The following is a 19,739-nucleotide window of genomic DNA, read 5'->3' on the forward strand; positions in this document are numbered from 1 at the left end:
CCCACAAAGCGATTTTTTTAAGAACTTATACATACTGGGGCACCTGGGTGGCTCAGTGGGTTAAAGCCTCTGCCTTCGGCTCAGGTCATGATCTCAGGGTCCTGGGATCTAGCCCCGCATGGCATCGGGCTCTCTGCTCAGCAGGGAGCCTACTTCCTCCTCTCTCTCTGCCTGCCTCTCTGCCTACTTGTGATCTCTGTCTGTCAAATAACTAAATAAAATCTTAAAAAAAAAACCCAAAATTTATACATACTATCAGTATAGGAATCTTGACAGAGCGTCGGAAAAGAACAAAGCAGATGGAGCACAAACCTACTGAACATTGATTGCTTTAGCTTCATTTTGTTTTAAAAGAAATCTCTACCAAGTCACTATTTAACCAAGCTACTTTTTTTTTTTAATTTCATTTCTTATTCTGTAAGCAAAAATGGTGTGTCTTTTCCTTTTCAAAGGAGAGATGACTTTCCTCCCAAGCCTGCAAATGGGCCATCAGAACATTAAGACTGGCAGAGGGCATATGCGCTATCCCTCCTCCTAGCACTCATTCAACCCGCCCTCTATCCCTTCACCACAGAGCCACCTTTGTGTTTGCTGTTCTTGAGGAAGTCCGGTGAATGAAAATGTCAGAACAGGGACACCTGGGTGGCTCAACTGGTTAAGCATCTGCTGCCCTTGGCTCAGGTCATGATCTCAGGGTCCTAGGATTGAGTCCCAAATCAGGCTCCTTGCTCAGCAAGAAGCTTGCTCCTCTCTCTGCCTGCCACTCTCCACTCTCCCTGCTTGTGCTCTCTCTCTCTCTGAAAGATAAATAAAATCCTTAAAAAAAAATTTTTTTAAATGTCAGAACAAGGTAACAGCACCACCAACACAACAGTGTGAACTAACATTTATCAGATGACTCTTATGTGCCAGACAATGTTCTCAACACTTTCCATATATGAAACAGCTTACTGAATCTTCATAGGAATCCCACAAGTGAAATACTAATACCATCCTCATTTAACAGAGGAGGAGGCACAGGTGTGAAGAGGTAAAGCAACTTCACCAGGAGCACAGTCAGTGTGCAGTGGGGCTGCAGTTTGAGCACAGGACATCACAAAGGAGAAACAAGACAGAACAAAATCCAAGTATGCAGCTCAGGTACACAGCAGCTGTCCTTGACAGAAATGAAAGTTGGACAGTGCTAGATAAGCAGCATGGAAAGTGCAGTTTCACTAAGGAGCAAATTAGTCAAAACAGACAAAAGGATATAGACTTAAACAAACAAGGGAGGACATCCAGCGAAGGCCACTAAATGCGCACTGAAGGACAAACAGATAAAATGCTGCAGACAGGCAGGCAGTGGATGGGCCAGGGCCATAGTGGAACAACTCAAAGAGGCCAATCCATGAAGGAAAGGGCCGTGGAGAGGAAGGGAGTGAGCATGTGCAGATCGCTTGTAAGGGATATGAAATCAACAGAGGAATCAGTGTTGGAGAGAAGGACGGACTGTCTGCCAAGAGGAAGTAAAGCAAATGAGGGGCACAGATATCTCATCCTGAAAAAGCAAGAGGCAAGGAAGAGGCAAGGCGGAAGCAACTGATTTAAGGGAGATTTGCATCATTTCCTTTTCTGTGTTATTTTAACCCTTGTACATCTTCCTCAGCTACCCTGCCAAACAAGCAGAGAAAGATGAACTTGTCCCTCCCACCTTCTTCCATACAATGACATGGCACCAGGCCAGCTGTCCTTGCCCCACAGCATGCAGCTAGGTTGGATGGTTGGTTTTCTGTAGGTCCTTTGTGTTTTGGGGGATTCCTACCAAGAATGAGATGTGATTTCAGGTGAGTAGGTCCCATATACACAATGGAATATTACTCAGCCATCAGAAAGGATGAATACCCAAATTTGCATCAACATGGATAGAACTGGAGGAGATTATGCTAAGTGAAATAAACCAAGCAGAGAAAGTCAATTATCATATGGTTTCCCTTATTTGTGGAGCACAAGGAATAGCATGGAGGACACTAGGAGAAGGAAAGGAAAAATGAAGGGGGGGAAATCAGAGGAGGAGATGAAACATGAGAGACTATGGACTCTAGGAAACAAACTGAGGGTTTCAGAGGGGAGAGGGTGGGGGGATGGGTGAGCCTGGTGATGGGTATTAAGGAAGGCACAAATTGCATGGAGCACTGGGTGTTATACACAAACAATGAATCATGGAACACTACATCAAAAACTAATGATGTGCTATATGATGACCAATATAATTTAAAAAAAATGGAAAAAAAAGAATTCACAAAAAAGGTAAAAGGAAAGGGGATTCTCCTCTTGCATAACTACTGCAACTAAAATAAAATCACAGACATAAAGAAGATACATGTTCAGGCTTGACACTTAGAATGTGCTCAGTGCCTGGTGGTCATAAGGAGGGTGTTTCTCCGCCACTCAAAAATAGTCAGCTGGCTCAGCCTGTGGAGCATGTGACTCTTGATCTCAGGGTTATAACCTCAAGCCCCAAGTTGGGAATAGAGATTACTTAAAAATAAAATCTTAAAAAAAAAAATAGTCAATCTCTCCCCACTGGAATCAGATCCAAGTCCAGGCACTCTGACATGGCTTCGAAAGTTCTCTATTGGCCAGACCCTTACTTATATGTTTTTATAACATTAGTCACAGAATCAACTCACAGCATTTACATCTTGGCAGTGTGAATCCTCCTGAGAAATGCCCAAAAGCCTGTGCAAGAATACTTAAGAATTAAATGACACGGGACAAACCCTTCATCAGGCAGCCTAAGTCACAAATCACAGAATTTATCTACCAGTTCAGTCTGAACACTCGATAGAGTGTTCTCCTGACTCCACAGATGGAATCCTCCCTGCCTCGCTTCCTCGACTTCCTCCTGTTCACCCATCTACCTGGCCCATATCCCATTACCTGCCTCAACTCTTCTCCATTTCCTCTGGCCACAATAACCCACATTCTAACTCAGATTTCTCATCCATAAACTAGGATAGTAATCTGTTGGAGATTTAGCTATTAAAACATAATTATGTTAATTATAATGACTGTAAGAGCCATTATTTATGGAGCATTTTAATACATGTCAGGCACTGCCTACGTCCTTTCCATGAAATTACCTCATTTAACCTTCATGCACCCTTATGAAAGATATTGTTCTAAAATACATTTAGTTAACAGAAGCACAGGGAGGTTCAGTAACTTGCCCAATGTCATACAACCAGAGGGTGACAGAACCATATTTGAAACCCAAGCAGTTGGGTGACTGGCCTTCCATTCTGAATGGCTATGCTCAACTGCTCTGAAAGGGATCAACAACAGGTATGCATTTCATAAAAACATGGAATGCAGGAATGTCAGCATCCTGCACAAACCTCTTCCACCCTAAACTGTAAATCCCCTATGAGAGATGCATCTACAAGGAACAAGGCAAGATAACTGCTTTCCCATTTACTATTATGTTACTGGACACCTAGGAATGAGGCCTAAGAAAGACTGTGCCTTCCCCTAAACCTAAATACAGGTCTTACCATCAGCCAGCAGTCCAAGCCTGGAGCAGTGATAACTGTGCCCCAGGGGTACTCATGAGAAAAGAGCCAGGGCTGGATTATGATCTTTATCACTGAATCAGGAACTAAACTAAGATAACCAACATCCCAATTTGCCCTAATAGCCCCATTCATGTTTCCCTGGTGTAGATATTAATAATTTCGTAAGTTTGGTTTGGACTATAAATGAGTTGGTCACCCGAGGTGTACTTACATGCCAACTAAAGGAAGGAGAACATCCTAGACTCTTTACCTTTCTTCCTATGACTACCTCTCTGGTTCACATTACTGCTACTGTGTGTACCTTCCGAAGGGAGAACTTCTCGAGCAATCTCCAGAAGTTTTCATGATTAAGGGTGGACATTAACTCAACAAGACAAAAATCAAACTATAGTAGTGAGATTGGCCTGTTATAACAAAATACCATAGACTGGGTGGCTTGAACAACAGGTATGCATTTCTCACAACCGGAAGGCTGCGAGTCCTGGATCAAGATGGTCGAAGATTCAGTTCCTGTGAGAGACCTCAAACTGGCCTGTAGAGAGTCGCCTTCTCATGCCCTCACGAGAGAGAGCAAGAAAGAGTTCTCATGTCTCTTTTTTTCAGAGCACTAGTTTCATCATGGGGGGAGGGAGATGCCTTTAACCTCATCTGAGCCTAATCACCTCCCAAAGGCCTACTTCCAAATACCATCACATGGGGGAAGGGGGAGGGCTTCAACACACAGATTTGGGGAGAACACAAGCATTCAGTCAAAACATAAAAAATTCACCCCAATTACATTACCCATCTCAAACAGGATTTAGCTGTCTCACTTAACTCAGATATCTGCTTAAATACGACCAGCTGTCCATGATCAACCTTTCTAAAACACCAGCCACCAGGGTCAGCCTTTATAATCCTCATACACGGCTTAACCTTTCTTCTTAGCAACACTGTGTGTGCATGTATGTGTGTGTGTGTGTTTGTGTGTATAAAAATTATTTTCAATAGTCTCCCCCTGTGAAAATGTCCTGTAACAGCAGTCCCCAGCAGAGTTCTACCTGAAATTTTGAGAGGAAAGCTACTGCAGCTCCACTTCCCTTCCGCCACATCGCCCTCCCTCCCTAGGCTTTGAAGACAAATGTGGTAATAATGCATGTGTGGTACGTATAAACTTACCTCCTCAAATCTTCCATGGACCAACATGAAACTTGTTCTAACCAGGTAACTGTATGGTCTTTTCTTAAAAAGGAAGTCCCGCTCCCACAGAGCAGTGGGAAAATGAAATTTGAGCCAATCCAGTAAATTCAAACCACAGTGGTCTTTTTTAGTTACTACTATTTGAACATGTAGTCCTTCTTGGGTAAATATTCAAATTCAAGTACTGCTGCTCTGGCTGACTGTCCAGTTGAGCACTCCCTTTGTTACCACCTACATGCTCTGGTCTCTCTCCACATCACCACAAGGTCCTGTCCCTGCCCATCGCTGGGCAGGAATGGCTCCTGAGGGAAGGAGACAGTCACTCATACGAATCATGGGTTCAAGTTTGCTCTGGCCTCACCTGACCTGCAACAGAAGGCAGTTGGCAGCCTTGTCTCCAAAATGACCTGAGCCTCGCGGGGATACTTTGTCATGCCTGCCCTTGGCAGGTGGTGGGAAAGAGTGCCCCTCCCAGACACTCAACCTCTGCTCTCCAGGAAGCCCCACTTCTTCCCGCAGAGGCTGCTGCAAAAGCAGCCCGGCAGGTCTGCCACAAGCTCTGGTCTGCCCCCTGGTTTCATCCGCTCCCACCCAGAGTGCAGTGCGCCTCACCTAATCATCGGGAGGGTCTTTGATCTCAGAGATTTGAGGAGGCCGGTCATGAAAGGAGGAGGGTACACCCCCTAGTTGTCTCAAGTAAGGCTTCAAGAGGATACACTGTCTACAGTGCCATTGCCCACACATAACTGCTGCACAACACACAAAGCCTGTGAGGCAGTGTGGGGGCCAGATTCCAATCATGCCTTGTTTGGATAAGACTTGATCCTGTGGTGTTTGTTGTCTGCAGAGCTGAGAAGGCAGCTTTATCCGGTTTATCCTTCTCTGCGTGGACACCAGAGCTGGAAGCCGGGCTTCAGGGCTTTGCCTTGCCACTTGCAGTGTAACCTTGAGCAAAACACTTAACAACGTATATGACTTCTCCGTAGACGGGGTAATATCATGAAAAGTAAAGAAGTGATACGTACAAAGAGCTCGGGGATCATTTCCAGCACACCGGCACCCAGCGCTGGGCCATTATTACTCGCGGAACGAGGCTTCAGTCTGCCCGGGCTGCGGCTTTGTCTGCAGCGGGTTCAGAGGATTGAACCAAAGTGCCACTCAGGCACTGCACCGGGCAGCCTGTCCTAGCGTGCTCAAGGGGGCTGACTTTAGTGGCGCAGGACAAGTGGGAGAGGGGGCCAGGGCCTCAGAAAAGACCATCTGACTCGGGTCCCGGAATGATGGCAAAGTGGCTTTTCAGAAACTTGGCTTGGCAATGTTTTACTTGCTCCATCTCGTTTTTTGCTGGTCCAAGAGCACACTTTCCTGGTTTGACAAGGAAGGGTCACTTCTGTATATGGAAACGTCTGCTTCCCACAACCACGCGCAGCTCATTCGCATGAATCGCACAGACTTGGCGACTGTGAAGGAACCGCAAGGTGACCGGCGCAAGATTCCTGACCTGTCTGAAGGAAACACAGTTGTGGTATTGCTCTTTTTGTCTCTTGGCCTTGTCAGTGGTGAAATGCAGCCAGTGTCCGGGAGCAGACACACGCCAGACAGCTGGAGCCGGCAACCTTCCAGAACCCAGGCCCCGCCGGCCTCACGGGCTCTGCACACTGTGGTGGGTGCCCTGGCAAGGAGTGTCTCGGAAGCCGGAGGAAGAAGCACCACTCCCTCACTGGGAGTTTTTAACTTACAGACCCACCAAGGAGCCAGCGTAGGCTCTGGTGGGTGTCATCTCCCTTCCGACCACGCAAGCTCGTGCACTGTCTGCGCATGCGTGCAGCGTGGGCGCCTGGGCGGAGACAGCGTGTGCGTGTGGGGCGGGGCCCTGGCGGGAAGCCGGAGCTGGGCAGCGCTTGAGAAGGGTGCGTGGCAGGGGCAGAAATGCAGGGAGAGAGGGTCTTTTGGCAGGCGTGAGGAGGCAGCGGAGAGGCAGGTGGAGGATAGACGGCAAGGGGACGTGTGTGACATGCTTCAAGTGCACGCCCGGACCGAAGGCCCAGACACGCCCGTGCAGCCTGGTTGACACCAGTGACAACAGGGCCCAGCCGTATGACCTGGGGCAGATTACGTGGCCCTTCCTAAACCCGTGTTCACATCTAGAAAAGGCAGGAAGCTGTACTCTTACGGGTATTTGAGAATCAGATTAAATAGGTACCACCACCATAATTATTTTTGTTGTTATTTGCTGGGTTATAAATCCCTGGACCAGAGTGAAGGAAGGTATTCTTTGAGGAATGGGACCGCATCGTGAGTGGCTGACTTTTATATGATTTTTCAATGAGAAGCACAACTTCGGAGAAGAGCAGACTCCCCCACCCCACAAGAGCAGACGACTCCCCGCCATCTTTGAAGATGGGTTCTAGGATGATGACAGCCCCCGATGTGTTAGTTCAGGGCTCTCTCCCTGGGACTCTGTGGCCCTAAGTACCCCCACGTCTGGGAAGTCTGATGTTCCGGAATTGTACTGGAAGTTACTCAGGAATGATGTGTGATTTGATGTGATTAAACAGTGTTAGACAAGAGTCCTTTGGGACCCTGCGTGTAAGACTGAGAAGACAGGGAAGGGGGAGTGGGAGGGACAAGAGAAAGGAAAGAGAGGAAAAAAGAGAAATATTCTAAACCTGGATGGCCAGGAGTGTTTAACTCTATTAGCTAGAAGGCACAGCCAACCAGCAATAGAGAATAAAACTCCATCAAATAAAACCCCTGCAGTCTCTGTGGTAAAACCAGATTATCTCTATTTTATACCACATGAGGTTTCTTAAATGTCATTTTAGGTAGTTTGTTAAGGAAACAGCAACCTTAATAAATATTATCATGCACATATTTCAGGACTCTGAAAGAAGTGTAGAAGGAAGTCTTATTTTTGTTCTAACAATGATGGAAAATTGTTAATTTCTCATAAAAAGGCTGCCATTGGGTTTTATGTTCACTGAGGTAAAAACCCCAGAATGGCCTGCCCCAACCTGCATTACCAGACTCTACCGAAGATGCTTGCCTGTGGGCATGACTGTTGGGCTCTGGGTCAATGAGCTGGGGCTGGGGGGAATCCCACAGGATCACATCAAGGGCTATGAAATCCTGCAAGAAGCATTCAATGAGCTTGGGCTGGGGGGATCCCACAGAATCACTCAAGGGCTGTGAAATCCTGCAAGAAGCATGGTGGTCGGTAGCTCCTGTAAAGCAAGAGTGTGCAGGGTTGCCAAGCCCTCACTGGCTACCACGGTGAGTTTTATCTTGATGCCCCTTAGTTGGGCCTAGGTCCCAGCTCATTCTGCTGTTCACGGTGGAAGCTCAAATCCCCTAAAGCTGTTTCTGGCAACTATGCAGGAACTTTGTCACAGTCTTCCTCACCTGCTGCCCATCTGTCCCAGTTTGCACTCAGCAACTTATTTTTGATTTTGGCTCTTGTCTGTAGCCCCTATCCAGCTGTCTGGACTTGGAGCTCCCGGATAAGTCTGAATATGAACACTCTTTCTGGATCTTCTGCCCTGGATATGCTGGAGATGCTAGTTTGGTTCTTGGAAAGCAACTCCGTCCTCTGGGTCACGGCAATCAAAAGTGTGGCTGGGCTGCCCCTAATGGAACTGCTAAGCTTCGTCCTTATGCTTCTGTCTGTGAAGGAAGGGATGTGGATATTTCTAGGATGCAGAAAGCTCTCCAATTACTCTTGCTTATCTTCTGATAATGGTTAGAAGTGTTTAGATCTCTACTGCTAAAAAGAAAATAGCCAAGAGCTTTTAATGCCAAGGTTCCATAGTCACTGAGTTATCTAAGAAGTACTGCTTCCTAATGAAGCAAAGCTAGATGGGTCTTATGGAAGAAGTCTAATTAAGTGCACGTGATAAAGCCAGAACAGTAATCAGAACAGTGAGAAAGTGTCTCTGCTGTTCTTTCATGTTTCCTCCTTTACATATATTTTTAAAATGCACTGCTTAGTAATACTTACATAGCATAGCTGTTTGCCTCAGAGAAAAAGGTCTTAATTGAAAATTTTATGGTTCTGATTTGAGTCTCATATATTCAAGTGCACTTCTAAGTAGTTATTCCAGTAGTTATAATTCTGTGCATTAGAAGTAACTGAAAAGCATAATGATGAAGATGATGAAACCTCACCCTGCAAATTCTGGGCCCAGGCATCTATCTGTTCCGTTAGCATCGATGTTGTTTGAGAACCACCAGTCTGGTGTCCCTCAGACTTTGAAGTGCATATGAATAACCTGGACATGTTGTTAAAAAATACAGATTCTGACTCCCTGGATCTGGGGTGAGACCTGAATTCCGTAATTCTAAGAGGCTCCCAGATGAGGCTGCTGCTCCTGGTCCCCACATCACCCTGGAAACAGAAGGCACAGACCACCAAACACAATGCAACCTCTCACCTGCTGGCAGCTGGGCCCAAACAGGAGATCAGCTGTAAGAGAGAGCATTAAGAGAAAGTCATCAGACTCCTCAGGACTGAACTCCTAACTAGGAGTTAATGAAGTGATTAACAATGGATTCACCAAAGCCACACATAAACTACACAAGATCAGGATTATTAAATGATTATTTATAGGTGAGAAAACCAATTCTCAGAAAGTCATACCGTCAGTAAGTGGATATACTGGTTTTCTATTGCTGCCTCACACAAGACCACAAACTTAGTGGCTAAACATGACAACTTTATTATCTTTTGGTTCTAGAAGTCATAAGTCCTAAAATCAAGGCACTGGCTCTAAGGGGCTCAATGACAGAATCCATTCCTTCTAAGTGGCTCTAGGGCAGAATCTATTTTCTTCCTTTGGCAGCCTCCAGAGGCTTCCTGCATTCCTTGGTGCAGGGTCCCTTGCCCCATCTTCAAAGCCAACATCTCTGACCCATTTACCTTCATTATATCTCCAGCCATAGCTGGGAAGGCACCTCTGCTTTTAAGGACTCATGTAATTTAGACTGGGTCCATCTGAATGATGCAGGGCACTCCCGCATCTCAGGGTCTGTACCTTCATCAAATCTGTAAAATCTCTTCTATTATGTAAATGAACATATGTATTTTCCAGGGATTAGCGCACAGACATCTTTTGGGGGCCATTATTCTGCCTACAATACTAGGAAAATCAAGATTTGGAACCTGGAATCTAACTCAGATCTGATTCCAGAGTCCACACTCCACCCAGGACACAACTCAAAACTACAGCCACGTTGAATGTTGTTGTGTCTTCTGGAGACCAAATCAAGAGAGGAGCATAAGTCTGCTGCAGCTGTAGGCAGCCTGAATTCCATTATCATTTTAAATTGAACTAAAATAGCGCTGAAGCAGATTTTGTTTATTGTGGTTCACTTTGCATTCTCCTTAGACTCAGTGAAACCCAGTCCTGCACAATGGCAGTGCCTTGGGAGAAAGCACAAATATCTACCAGAGGTTCCCACTCGTTATTTAACCCAACCGAAAAATAAGATGGAAACCAAGGGGATATCCCTTGGCAATAAATTACTTAGAGTTCCAAGCAAGCATTCTGAAGCAAGGTTAGTAAATGAGCCTTGAACATTGAATTCTCTTGCAGAAAGCTTGATGACTACTAAGAGACTGTGATCACCTCATCATCACAGCAGACCGGCACTTCTGTCAACAGGAATTTGGCTCCTACAATGAGCCAAAACTCATTCCACACTTTGTGAGTACATTAACAACTTGGTTTTATATTTTTTGAGCAGCATTTCCATCCATAAAAGCAGGCTTCTAGATATTAGACACATCATGAGGACAATGTGAAGAGAGAATTTTTTTTAAGATTTTATTGATTGATTAATTTGAGAGAAAAAGAGTGGGGGGCTGGTGAAGAGGAAGAGAAACTCAAGCAGACTGCACAGTGAACACAGAGCCGCACCCAGGGGCTCGATCTCAGGACCCGGAGATCATGACCAGAGCCAAAACCAAGAGTCACAATGCTCAACCAACTGAACCACCCAAGCACCCTTGAACAGAGAAATATTTAATGTGAGTTCTCTTAAACCCATCTGCTACAGGTTGAAATATGGACCCCTGCCAAAAAAGAGAACTGAAGTTCTAACCCCTAGTACCTCAGAATATGGCCTTATTTGAAAATGGGATCATTGCAGATGTAATTGGTTAAGATGACTGCTTTCCTCATAAGAGGAAAGAGGCACATAAGGTGCCCCCTTGGCGACAGAAGCAGAGACTGGAGTGACATATCCACAAGGAACAACAAACAGTGCGCCAACACCAAAGGTAAGTGAGAAAAGGAAGGATGCCCTTTCTTCAGAAAAAAACCCTCCCTGCCAATACCTCAATTTTGGGTTCCCAGTATCCAGAACTGTGCGAGAATATATTTCTATTGTTTGAAACCCCTCAATTTTGGGGGCTTTGCGATGACACCCTTGGCAAACTGATCAACAGCATCTCTCAGGATACTACAACTTCTTTTTCTCATTTTACAGAATGATGTGTTTTGGAAAAGGTGGGTGAATACACATCCAACAGTGGTCAGAAGAAGACTTAAACACTGGAGATGTGTTTCAGAGAATGATTTTGATTACAGGATGCTATCTAAACCACACCACAGAAATCTTGCCAGAATACTAGTCATTATAAAGTTGACAGGCATTTCTAAGCCTGGCGTCAGGAAGAAGTTCTACAATAGCTTTGTAGAGCCTGGACCTAGGAGACCGCTCAGCAGCTAAGTCAGCTTATATGTAGAGCACGTACTATTTGAAAAGCACTCTGCTGGGTGCTGTCCAGACATATTTCTACAGACTAGTATTCCTTCCTTTTGTAAAATGGGTTGTGACCTCCTGCAGAGTGGAGGAGGAAAGGAATGACTAATATCATCAAGAAGAACTCTTTCCCAGTCTCACAATGACCCCTGTCATCCCTGGGAGCACTCCTCTTCCAGAGGTGGTGTCCTCAGTGTCTGTCTCTCACTGCCTCCACCTGCCAGTCTTTCCAAGCTGCTCATCAACCACTCCTGCTACCACTCTTGTAGATCTTCAGGCTACTGAGTCCCTCTTCACTTCTTGTTGGCCTTCCCCTATCTGCACTTCCTTTTTCCACATCTTAGAATCCCCTGCCCATCATTAGCCCCAAACTCTGTGCAGCCTCTTTCAGCAACAGCATCTGCCAAAACTCACCTGTGTAGCTGCAGCTGAGCTTATCAGGTCGCTGGCGAGAGTGACACACCACAGAGCTTTGTCTTACTCTGAGTTCATCAGTTCCTACCCCCTAGCATCTCTTAATTATTGCTCTGATTACTCACTTCTATTTTGACCACCACCACTGTTAAAAATGGTTAAAGAAGACAAGCTAGATGATACAAAGTTTATGTAACATGAAGCATTCATGTTCATGATGTGGGCAGTCTCCATTCCCAAGTCTAGAGAACTGCAAAACAGGGCAGAAGGCAGGGAGCACAGCACCCCAAGCTGAAGCAGCTCCACCCTGGGCCTAGAAATTTATTTCAATACCACTTTAACCCAAGGCACCATCACCTTCGTCCTAGACTTGCTATAGTTTCTGCAGGGCCTCCAGTGACAAGTGACCTCCCACCCCACCCCTATACCACGGTCCCCATCCCCTACACATGGTCTTCTGACTGCATTCAGAATCCTGACTTTAAAATGTAAACCTGTTCTTTTTTTTTTTTTTTTTAGATTTTATTTATTTATTTGACAGACAGAGATCACAGATAGGCAGAGAGGCAAGCAGAGAGAGAGGAGGAAGCAAGCTCCCCACCGAGCAGAGAGCCTGATGTGGGGCTCGATCCCAGGACTCTGAGATCATGACCCGAGCTGAAGGCAAAGGCTTTAACCCACTGAGCCACCCAGGCGCTCCTGCAAACCTGCTCTTGTCCCCCTTTCACTCTCCCTGGTTCAGACTGTTCCTGGAAGAATGACAGAAACTGACTTTGGCCAACAAGACCCTATGGGAGGCAGATCGGCATGATGCCTCCCCTGCTCATCCCTACTCTGGCCACACAAGCCCTCCCATGGGCTCCCTTCTTCATGCTGCCACAAAGCCAAGATTAATCACATGGTGAATTGTCACTGAGTTTGGGATCCTGAACTTGCTTTATAACTGATTAAATTTGCTTTATGATTGAATAAAGCTGACATTGTGGAAAGATACACCTTGTGTGTATGCCTTCGTAGTGTGCTCTCATGACAGGAAGCTATGCAAGAAGAAACACATGTGAAGGGTCGTAGACTAGAAACTCAAGCTCACTAAGAGTGTAGAGGTTTAATCATAAGATTAGAGAACACTCTCTTCTCCACACACTTTAGAACTACACCAACAGGGCTCCAGTGTGATAGCAGATTTTTGAAAAAGCTGTAAGATACAGGCTTTCTGTTGGAGTAGTACTTAGGGAAGTCCAAAGAAAGGAACCAAAACAAGACCCCAAAATTTGAGAATACCAAGAGCTACACCAAACATCAATCATGGCCTAATTCTTAGTTAGATTAAACATAAAGGTTCACACTGGACAATTATTTATCTCAGTTCCCCCCCACCATTTTTTTAAAGACTTTATTTATTTATTTGGCAAAGAGAAAAAGAACACATGTAAGTGAAGCAGCAGGCAGAGGGAGAGGGAGAAGTAGACTCCCCACAGAGCAGGGAGCTGGGATGCAGGGCTCAATCCCAGGATTCTAGGATCATGACCTGAGTCGAAGGCAGATGCTTAACTGACTGAACCACCCAGATGCCCCCTTTCCCAGTTCCTATTACCCCATACAGTATATCCAGCTTTCAATAAAAAATAACAAGGCATGTTAAAAAGCAAACAAAACAGACAGATCAAGTTCTGCGATGAGATAAGATAAATAAGAGAAGATCTCAATAAAGTATCAAAATGAGAGCGCCTGGGTGGCTCAGTGGGTTAAGCCGCTGCCTTCGGCTCAGGTCATGATCTCAGGGTCCTGGGATCGAGCCCCACATTGGGCTCTCTGCTCGGCGGGGAGCCTGCTTCCTCCTCTCTCTCTCTGCCTGCCTCTCTGCCTACTTGCGATCTCTGTCAAATAAATAAATAAAAATCTTTAAAAAAAAATAAAGTATCAAAATGAGAATCATAAATGACATAGAATTATCAGATAAGGAAATTAAAGTGACCATCATTAATATGAGGGCTCTAAAGGAAAAATTAGAGAAAAAACAGGTAATGTAAGCAGAGCAATGGGAATTCTAAGAAAGAATCGAAAGTAAGTGCTAGAAATTAAAACATTGAACAGATATAAAACAAAAAAGATAGCCAGGCATATCATGTTCAACTTGCAAAAAAACAGAGACAAAGAGAAATTATCTTGAAAGAAGTCAGAAGGAGGCAGGGAAAACCATTTTACCTATAGAGGAATCTCTATAGAGAGAGAAATATGGATAAGAATAACAGTGGACTTTACACTATTACAAAGCTCTATTACAAAGCTGTCGTCATCAGGACAGTATGGTACTGGCACAAAAACAGACAAACAGATCCATGGAACAGAATAAAGAACCCAGAAACAGACCCTCGACTCTATGGTCAACTAATCTTTGACAAAGCAGGAAAGAATGTCCAATAGAAAAAAGACAGTCTTTTCAACAAATGGTGTTGGGAAAATTGGACAGCCACATGCAGAAGAATGAAACTGGACCATTTCCTTACACCACACACAAAAATAGACTCAAAATGGATGAGAGACCTAAATGTGAGACAGGAATCCATCAAAATCCTAGAGGAGAACACAGGAAGCAACCTCTGTGGCTTCGGCCACAGCATCTTTTTGCTAGACACATTTCTAAGGGTAAGGAAAACAAGCAGAAATGAACTACTGGGACTTCATCAAGATAAAAAGCTTTTTCAAAGCAAAGGAAATAGTGGACAAAACCAAAAGACAAGTGACAGAATGGGAGAAGATATTCGCAGATGACATATCAGATAAAGCCCTAGGATTTAGATTAAGGATAAAGAACTTACTAAACTCCAAACATCCAAGAACAAATAATCCAATCAAGAAATGGGCAGAAGACACGTACAGTCATGTCTCCAAAGAAGACCTATATATGGCCTACAGACACATAAAAAAAGTGCTCCACATCACTCAGCATCAGAGAAATACAGATCAAAACCTCAGTGAGATACCACCTCACACCAGTAAGAATGGCTAAAATTCACAAGTCAGGAAACAACAGATGTTGGTGAGATTGTGGAGAAAGGGGAACCCTCTTAAAGGGTTGGTGGGAATGCAAGCTGGTGCAGCCTCTGGAAGAACAGTATGGAGGTTCCTCATAAAGTTGAAAATAGAGCTACCCTATGACCCAGCAATTGCACTACTGGATATTTACCCTAAAGATACAAATGTAGTGATCCAAAGGGGCATGTGCACCCGAATGTTTATAGCAGCAATGTTCACAATAGCCAAACTATGAAAAGAGCCCAGAAGTCCATGAACAGATGAATAGATAACAATGTGGTATATATATACACACTGGAATACTATTCAGTTAACAAAAAAAAAAAAAAAAAAAAAAAAAAAGAAAGAAAGAATAAAGAAAAGAAATCTTGCCATTTGCATTGTCATGGATGGAACTAGAGGGTATCACGCTAAGTGAAATAAGTCAATCAGAGAAAGACAATTATTATATGATCTCATTCATATGTGGAATTTAAGAAACAAAACAGAGGATCATAGGGAAAGAGAAGGAAAAATAAAACAAGATGAAACCAGAGAGAGAGACAAACCATAGGAAACTCTTAATCATAGGAAATAAACTGAAGGTTGCTGGGATTGGAGGGATGGGATAACTTGGTGATAGACATAGGAGGGCATGTGATGTAATGACACTAGATATTATATAAGACTGAGGAATCATTGACCTCTACCTCTGAAACTAATGATACCTTATATGTTAATTAATTGAATTTAAATAAAATTAAAATTTTTAAAGAATTAAAAAAAAAGTAAGTGAGATTCTCTTCAGAAACCATGAAAGCAAGACAACAATGAAGTGAAATATTTAAAGCACTGAAAGAAAAAAACCTACCAACTTAGAATTATATGCAGCAAGGTATCTTTCAAAATTTGAGGCTACTTTCTCAGACACGCAAAAACTGAGGGAATTTACCACCTGAAGACCTAGTCAGCAAAGCAAAAAAATGTTAAAATATTATATAAGTCACAAATTTAGATCTACATGAAAAAAGGATAGGGGCTGGAGCAGAAACAAATGAAGGTAAAAACAAATCTTTGAGTTTTTAAATTCTTAATTCATCTACAAGGTAACAACACATTGGTGATTATAGAAGATGGATGAGACAAGTGATAGTAACATCAGAAGGGATGGGGGGAGGAACTGGGAATACTCTGTTATGGGTATCCACAACACGCACACTACATATGAAGGATAGTGTTACTTGAAGGTAGATCAGTTAAATAGATACAGTGTAAACATAGGGAGCCACTATAAATAATATAATATAGTTGAAATTATAGTGGAGGAGGCACCAGGAACTCAAGGCTGTATACCTCACCTTTGTGCCCATTTCTTCATATGTGAAATAGTAAGGTTAGGACATTCATTTCTTATTCCCTTCCTGCTCTAAATTCTATGACAAAAAGAAAAAAAAAAGAATCAAAATAAACAAATAGTCCTTTAATTCTATCTACAAGGAGTGGTATATGCAAGGAGTTTTTGTAAGGTATAAACAGCCTATTAAAATAATCAATTCCCTAATCTATTACACTTCTTTAAATTTGGGTTTTCGTATTTCCATACCATGAGTTTGCCTTTAGCAGGCTTATCTATTAAGTATAATAAAAAATGACACAGATGTTAGAATTACTAGACTTATCAGAAATGGTTCCCCATTTCTCAGTGCATCATGCTGAGTAGAGAACACACCAGGCTGAAAGGAAAAGGCCATTTCATGGTATTGATTTCATTACCAGTAACAGGACAAGATACGTGCCTTTCAATCCAAAAAGGAATTAAACCAAGCTGCCTCCCTTTCCTAGGTAGAGCGCATAGTGATTACCTCCAGATCTGTGCATAGACCTTCCTTCCCTGGCTGGCTGCCAGTACATTCCTGAGGTCGGTGTACACGGTTATGAGCTACAACTTACTTATCAATCAAAAAGTTTTGCTCTTCTGCTTAAATTGCAGTTCTTTAAAGGGGTGGGGGGTCACTCTGGGGCTAGCCTAGAGAGCACTGAGAAAATGACCTGCCCCTTCTGAAATGAGATACTGATCTTGCTTCAGGTTAAAGCTATTGAGAAATATTGAAAAGCTCACTTGAAGGTCTACTCCCAGTCTCATCTCCAGCCTTTCCTGCCCTAAGCCCTGGCAATAAAAATCCCCAACTGGCAGACTTGTAGTCACAGGGCCAATTTCCAAATTTAAAACCATGAGCCCGGTCCCAGACAGATAGAAATGTGCTAAGCCTCACTGGACTCATACCTGTTGTAGCAGTTACTTCCATTCCATTTCTGCCCTACTGGGAAATTAGAGCAGCATGGAAATCAATACTTCATTTTGAAGGAAGAAAGGGCTGGATGACCGGACATCGATACATTCCTTCCAGGATTAGACAGCTCTTTGCAGCGCACTTGACTAAATAAATTCCAGTGGCCCAAATGAGTTGGATGCAGGCATTAGCTGGAACAAGAAGCAAATCTCGCTTGTTAAGATCTTTGGCTAATTGGAGACTCTACTTGTTAGAGTAAGAAAGAATTCAAGAGAAAATGTGATCAATGCCTCTCAGTTTTGAATTTTATCCAAATGCTTCAGGCCATACAGACTCCCTCAGGCCAGGAATTCAACTGCCCAGAACTAAAAATGGAGATATTCAGACTAGTAGCGATAGCCTTTTCCAGGGTATTGGGGTATTCACACATGGGCGCTAAAGCTCTACTCAGACAAGAGCAGGGGCTGTAGAAAAAGTTTGAACTTCCACGGCTAGATGGGTTGGTTTGTACACTTTACAGGATATCAGGTTCTATCTAATTTGGATTTGACTGGTACAGAATGCACTTCTTCTTGAGGAGAAAAGGGTGACTTCAAACGGCTGTTTCAGACGTCACAGTCCTATGGAGGTACCAAGATCAAAGCTGCACATTTCAGCAAATGATTATTTCCTTTTCTCTCCCCATTTTGCCAGCTGGTAATAATGTACTGCTTCTCTTCCTAAAGTGCACGAAATGAAGAAAACTCTCTAAAGTCTGGCATGTTTCTGCCTTTTAAGTCCAACCCAAATGTGATAAAGCATTTTAAAGATAAATAAATGCAAATAATAAAAGCAAATAAATAAATACATGATATCTTGGCCAACAGCTTACAAACCCAAATGAGAACATTTGTTCTCTTTTGTTTCTTCACTTTTAGTGGTGTGTGAGTTCACATTATACTAGTGTTTATTAAGATCTACAAACCTCTCAAAAACATGATGGAGTGGGGGACTGAGGGAAGAAAGGGGAAAAAATGGGAAAGAAATAGATGTTGGCTAAGAGGTGTGTCAAGGCAATAAAGGATTTTCAGAACTTGAAAAGGTTGATGAAACCCACACCAGGTTCAGTGTACCTTTTCTGTAGCTCAGCCACAAGACCCTTCTAGGTTAAGATACAACTGTAGAACTTTTTGTGAATGAAAAGGCAAGCTAGTAGGGGTTAAGAATTCTAGGGTAAAAATAAGATAGAACAAAAGAAACAAAACCACCACCAAAAACTTCTGGGACTGTAAAGATCTCTTTAAAAACTTACCCTTATAAAGGAGAGGACTGGCTAGCAGCACCTTAACCATTACAGTATGACCAGAGAGACAAGCAGATATCACGTGCCTCCAGATGCAATGCCAGGGCAGGCATACCACATGACCAGTGTAGTCTCATTGCCAACCAGTGTTAGCCACACCAGATTTTGAGCAAATCATCAGAACCCTGGACCATAAATGACATTCCACTAAATAACTGGGATTCTTCAAAAAAAGCCAGTAACCTGTAAAAAAGAACTATTCTAGATTTAAAAATTGAACAGCCAAATGCAGCCAATACACATTCAGTGGATTCTGGATCATAAAAGTGATGGGCAGCATATAAATGACATCTTTGGGGGCACTGGGGAAAACTGGAGTATGAACTGTTTCTATTATTGCATGAACCTTCTAACATATTAGTAGATACATAGAGAAATGCCATTCTTAGAGGTATGCTGGACTATGTGGGGGTGGAGTATCTATAATTTACTTTCATATGATTCAGCAAAAGTATATATATGTATGTATATATACATACATATATACACACACATATCTAGAGGTGTGTGTATATATATACACACACACACATTATATATGTATATAGTGTGTGTGTGTGTAGAATGTATTAAAGTTTAAAGAGTTTGGTGAAGCCAGATAAAGACCAAGCTGTTGGTCATTACACTATTCTCTCAATGCTTCTGTAGACTACAACATTTTTGTAAGTTGAGGGAAGAAAGTTTGTTTTTTGCACATGTACCGCTTGTCTTCCTTTTATCACTTTTCCAACAACTTTTAAGTTTCTATTCATGTGGGATTTATAAGGTTTGAAGAAGCAGGGCAGAAGACCACTACCCTTAATGGGTCAGACTGATGTTTTAATTCGTGGAACGAGGGATTAGTTGTGAGGCTGTCGAGCTCTTAACATTTCCAGGATCTCACAGATGATACCGCATGTCAGAGTAATTTCAAGGAGTCTGAGTCTGAAATCAGAGCATCCCAGTTCCGGCATAATGCCACTACCTTCTACATAACTTCGCCAAACTACGCTGTTTCAGGGTAGTTTTAAAATACATATCAAATTATACATTCTCTTCCCCGCACTCCTGTTGCTCCAGAATGTACGTTTCCATTAGAACAACTACTTTTTAACATGTTGGCAAGTATGTGTTCCCACTGAATTATAAAATTTCATAAGGTATAAGTACCCTGTTCTAACTCCAGAATTTAGCATAGCACCA

This window comes from Mustela nivalis (assembly GCF_964662115.1).
Source record: "Mustela nivalis genome assembly, chromosome: 3".
NCBI lineage: Eukaryota > Metazoa > Chordata > Mammalia > Carnivora > Mustelidae > Mustela > Mustela nivalis.